Source organism: Xenopus laevis, chromosome 5L (assembly GCF_017654675.1).
Source record: "Xenopus laevis strain J_2021 chromosome 5L, Xenopus_laevis_v10.1, whole genome shotgun sequence".
NCBI lineage: Eukaryota > Metazoa > Chordata > Amphibia > Anura > Pipidae > Xenopus > Xenopus laevis.
Window position 1 is genome coordinate 108,684,061 of NC_054379.1, and position 6,409 is coordinate 108,690,469.

Consider the following 6,409-nt stretch of genomic DNA (forward strand, 5'->3'; position numbering starts at 1 on the left):
GGAGACACTGCTCTGAAAATCCCAGTTCCCAGTATCTTTCATTAACAAAAAGTCCAAGTCTGCTGAATTCCAACAGGTAATATGACAGGTGAGTGTGATCCTGTTCTATAGGAGTGTGTCAAGAAAGGGTTACACATAATTGGTGCTGTGTGTATTTTTTCTGAAATGCAAATATTTAATTATATTTTTACATGCATATGTAGGGATACAGAGGGTTACTTCCTGAAAATCTAAACCACATGGTGGAAACCCTGCCTGTGCAGCTACAGGGTCTCCTATGGTCTTGGCAGTGGCTGGAGCCTTGTCCCTGTGCAGCATGGCAGGCAGATGCCAGAGGGTTTCACAAGGTATCACTGCTGCACCACTTTTGAATATATAGGAGAGCCATGTGCTTACAGGAGGACTCCTGCTTTCACTTTGATGAAGAGAGAGTGGACAGAACTGCTGCAAAGATGTAAGGGGCTAAAAGGAATTCGATAGCCCTGCGGGCTGATGCAGGGTACTCCAAAGTCTTGTAAGCTCAACCATGCAGGCTTGGAGCTGGGATGGACATCCTGAGTGCACAAGATATAGACAGTGCTGGGAGCTGTGTTGTAAGGAATAAAGGGGGTTTATTGTGCTCATGCTATGGACAGTGCTGGGAGCTATACCCTGAAGATAAAGCAATCTGCAGGTGCTTGGTTAAAACAACTTTATCACTGTGGATGCCTGTTCCAGCTCTGTGTGAGCCTACCCATCTGTGTGAATCCCAAGGGTGAGTTGTGCCTGAGGGAAGGTAGAAAAAGAAAAGGATCCAGTGGGTTTTCTGTTGTGATACAGGCTTTTTGTGTGCCTGCCATGTGGGAGCAAATACCTTGTCCAACGGGAAAGGAATTTGGGCAGGTAGCGCTACCTGGGGACACTGGTACTCTTTGGGGAAAAGGGACTGAGACTCTTTGTCTGCCAAAGGGAGTAGTGTGGGACTTTGCCTGGCAAAGAGGTGCCAGAATGGACTGCCACAGGTTCCCAGGATAGTGGGTCAATTATGATGATACAAATAAAAATATTTACTTTGCCTTTAAATCGTGCATAAATTGTGTGTTGAATGTTTTCCTAAAGGGGCCTCCAGCAGGTGCATTCCAGTGGAGGCACTGCCAGGAGAAGAATTTCCCAGTACCCTTTTACTTTGCAAAGGGGACTCAGGATCTGCTTTGGAAGTTGGTAAGAATGTACAACCTTGGCACCAGGGGGGTCGCCAAGATGGTGTTGCACATACATTATGTTTCCACAAGTGGCCAAGGACATATATTACTGTAACTCCTGACTGTAAATTTTCCTCTCTGTGTGTGATGGGAGTTCTTCTCATCATCTTTTCCTGTTAATACTCCAGAGGTTGGGAAAATAAATTTCTTCTGCAAAGAACTTTTGTGGGTTCAAAGTGTTTGGTGAGTTCAGTTATCTTGCAAAGATTGCCACATTGTTAACAGCCCCTTTCAGGCCAGGAAGGGAGTCAGAATAGACAGTGCCATAGTCATTAAAAGTCCTTGATCTATACAGCATTATACTTCAATATTTAAGGGTGCATATGCCCAACCTGCTTCTCTCCAGCTAGTGTTGAACTACAACTTGCCTCAACACTCAAATGGCGGAATGCAATGAATGTTATATTTGTAAAAATGTTGTAAACTGAACATTACTATGCAATAAGCAATATAATTGTACTTGAAGGTGATGTATTTTGTGTGCAAAAATAACAACTAGAAGTTGTATTACATACATTGTGCACTGACATGGAGATAATCATTTTCTGCTGGTGGCAGAAATGCTATTGGTTTGCTAAAGATTCTTTTAAATAAATGCAAAAGAAAAATGCTCACACCTAAACAAGGCTTTCATGGGCATGTACACCTTAAAGGAATTGTTCAGTGTAAAAACTGGGTAAATTAGATTTGCAAAATAAAAATATTTTCAATATAGTTAGTTAGGCAAAAATGTAATGTATAAAGGCTGGAGTGACTGGATGTCTAACATAATAGCCAGAACACTACTTACTGATTTGCAGCTCTCTTGGTTTCCACTGATTGGTTGCCAGGGAGTAACCAATCAGTGACTTGAGGGGGGCACATGGATCATAACTGTTGCTTTTGAGTCTGATTGCATGCTGAGGATCAATTGCAAACTCACTGAACAGTTATGTGCCATATTGCTGACTAACTCAGAGTTATAGAGCTGAAAAGCAGGAAGTTGTGTTCTATTATGTTAGACATCCGCTCACCCCAGCTTTTATAGATTCTAATTTTGGCTTACTAACTATATTAGAAACATTTTTTATTTTGCCCAGTCTATCTATTTAACTTGTTTTTATTTTTACACTGTTCCTTTAATGTAGATCAAATTTTACATTTTAGTTGAACCCAACATGTTTGAGTACCTTTTTGAGTATTTTGTGAATATAGATTCTTCTCCTCCCTACAGTGAAATTACTTATATCCTCAACCTCTTTTATACAAAGTATATTGCAGCCTAGGTTTGTCTAAGCACTAGTCTCTAGTCGTTGCTTCAGGTAAATCAGAACATCCTTTAGAATAATTTAAATATAGGACATCATTTGCCAAAGGTTTAAAATAAAGTTCATGCTATTTTAACCCTATGATTAAAATACCCCTAAAATCCCATACTATCTCAAATTAACAGAGAGCTGTGACATTTCCCATAAACTGTGGTTAGATCCATTTTTTCAAAGTCTTTAATATGCCCAAATGTGTAAAAATTGGTACCATGCCCATAAAAGCCTTGTTTTGTGCTACATAATCATATCTCTCTTCCCCTTTGGCTGTAGGTTTGTGGCAAGCCCCCAATATATTTACTGGTGAGTCTGCTCATGAACCTTAGAGTATTAGTTATTGTCTATTTTTACTCATGTTGGGGATTTTATTATTAAAGGTGCTCAGGGCTTTTCTTTTTTAGCTGCAGTACAGTAGCAGAGCTTTGACCTACTTTTGGAAATAAAAATTATGGAAATTATGTATATCTTTATGTATATATTTGTAAGGTTTTAATAAATTACAGCAGCCCTTTTCTCAGGTGTGAGCCCTCGCTAAATTGGAGGCAGGATACCGTTAAACTGCAACATGTTAATATTTCACAAGAATGGGCTTCACTGGTATTTATATATTTTCTACGCCATGAGCCCTGTCTGATTTTGTTTTGGAGGGAGTGCAAGCAAAAGAGCAGGACTTACTTACACAGCACTGCACTTATATATATATATAAGTGAACACCAACAGACTGTATATTTCACTCACACATAAATGACAAGAGCCCTGTGGGAACTTTAACCATCCAACAAGTAACGTTTATATATGTAAGAAGCATTGACAAGCTTGGAAGGAGTATTATTTAACTTTTTATTTTTACTTCCTTTTGCCAGTGGTATTTATAACTAAACCAGAACTTGTTTATTCACAAAGGAGATCGCTGAGATAGCACAGGTTTCAAATATTTGACAATCAGTATATATTCAAAACAGCAATATGAGCAGTACATTCATCTCCATAGAACATTTAGTGGGAGTGGAATCCAGGTAGAACTATTGATTCCTTATGGTCTATACACAGGGTCAGGCTGGAGCATCGGGGGCCTACCTGGAGTGTAAAAATGAAGGGCAATCCTGGAAGTAGGGATGGGCGAATTTGACATGTTTCACTTCGCCAAAAATTTGCCTCATGCGAAATGTCGCTGACACCCATTAAAGTCTATGGGCGTCAAAAAAATGTTGATGCGCGACAAATTTTTTTTGATGCGAGACGCCATTCAAATCTATGGGTGTCATTTTTATGGCGAAACAAGGCGAAAAAAAATCACCCATCCCTACCTGGAAGTCCCGGGGGCCTCTCCCGACATACAAACTCCTACTGCACACATGTGCATGCGAAGAAGCGTATCGCCGTGTGCATGCGCAGAAGGCGCACTGCCACATGCATGCGAGGAAGAACCCGGTGCATGCACAAAGACTATTACTGCACGGCGCACCAGCTGATTACCCAATTGGGGGAACCGGTCTGGGCCATCGGGGGTCCATGAGGGCAGGAGCCCACCGGGAACAAGGCCACTGAGTACCTAGTCCCTCTTATATTCCTTGGTGTAGCCCAAAACTGCTCAGCTAAATAGCCCTGAGCTAACACTCTCTCCTAGAGAGAGACCTATGACAGGAGATGACTGACACTGCTAGACATTTAGAGATAGTGTTAGTGTACACAGACATGACATAAAAATGAGAGCTGTAAGCTGGACGTTTTAATCCATTTTTTAATATACAACATATAGTTTACACATACTGTATATCTGTTCAATTAAAGCTGTATAATTCAAAGACTATATGGGTAAAGAGTTAAAAAAGTGATTATTTTTCTTCTACCAATAGATTGAATCCAAATAGGCTTCCATTGATAAACAAACCCATCTTTTATCTGATTTATAAATTCACTTTTAAACCCTTTTACAAGTAAAATATAAACACAAGGATTTGGAAGAAAAAGAAACTCACATGCCCCTGCTGCAGCCACTCTTGCATTGTGTCCAGTCCAAACCGTGTGTTGGTTTCCTCATACTGGTCTCCATCCAGTGGACATCATATGTAGGGGGGTTTTGGTGGGTGAGAGAACCAATCCACACACATAGGATAAAATCACTGTCCAGCTTTATTTTAAATAGTTAAAAAAACAAACAGGCATCTATTACAGATGTACTCCTACTCTATGACATGTTAAATCACCTGACGCGTTTCATGCCTCTTTCTGGCACTTCATCAGAGGTGAGGTCACAGGAAATCCTGTGCATTATATACCTGTGTTCATTAAAAAAATCTCAGATATAAAATAAACAAACAATCTATACTTTGTTTGTTACAAGTCATATTGGTCACAGCTAGCATTATAATAATGTGACGTTGTAAAAAGGACACATTGGTTTTTACACTTGCTTGACAATAAAGCCATTCACTTATAAATCATCCAATGTACACATACATATGTTGTTATACACACATTATGGCTGAAAAAAACATGTTACTTCCCAGTCATTGTTGAGACCATGTGGATGCCTAGTCCTCAAGGTGAAGATCAAAAAAGTTTCCCTTTGATCAATTATTCTCTTAATATCTCCTCCACGTGGTCCCAATTTGACATGTTCTATGCCCTGAAATTTAACATGGGAGAAATCACCCCCATGTCTACACATAATGTGTTTACTTATAGCAGAAGTTTGTTTATTCGAAAAATTTGTTTCTTCTATTTTATCAAGATCTCTGGGTATTAAATGCTCTCTTACTCTCTCTTTCAGTGACCGATAAGTTCTGCCCACATATTGAATACCACAACTACATGTTGCTAAGTAAACAAGGCCCCTCGAATCACAATTTATATAACTTTTTATGGGATACCTCTCTCCTGATATCATACTCTCAAAGAAATTTTGTACTAAAATGTGTTTACACACTTTGCATCTATTCTTTCCACATTTAAATGATCCTTGTTTCCCTAACCAATTTTTGTTTGTTTTCATTTGTCCATTTTTAGGTCGATATAAGCTGAGATTTTTTTAATGAAGACAGGTATATAAGGCACAGGATTTCCTGTGACCTCACCTCTGATGAAGTGCCAGAAAGAGGCATGAAACGCGTCAGGTGATTCAACATGTCATAGAGTAGGAGTACATCTGTAATAGATGCCTGTTTGTTGTTTTAACTATTTAAAATAAAGCTGGACAGTGATTTTATCCTATGTGTGTGGATTGTTTCTCTCACCCACCAAAACCCCCCTACATAAAATATAAACACACACCACAACAAGCAGTTCTGTATTCCATCAGACTTTAGCTTGACCATGCTCTTACAGTCACTTGACTTTACACTGCCAGGTTCCAAGCCCTGTTTTCTCTAACCATTTCTCACAAAACACACACACACACCTCTATTCTGCCCACAGGACTTGCATTACTTGTTATGCTACCTGTATTCCTGGAATACCTTCAAGGTATTCACATATCAGAAATCAATCTCCACACACTGATCTTTACAGCCTATTCCGCGCTCCTTCCATCACAGGTGGAGGGTGATTTTTGTGTTTGTGAGGCTAATTTTTTTACAACAACCTTTTATAAGTTCACATGAATATCTATGCTATAAAAATGTCAGAGAGATATACATATAGTTTACTGTATACAGTATGTTCCCAGCATTGAATGCAGGTTGTATAGCTTTCCAAGAAAGTAAAGATCATCGCGTAGCTACAAAGCCAATTTGGCATCTCGGTTTCCAAATGGGAGCTCACTTATTTTGGCAACTGCTTCTTTCATATCTGCAGCAAGTTACCATAGTTTACCCATTGCCCTTGCAACCCTAATTGTAACCCACACCAGCTGAAATTACAAG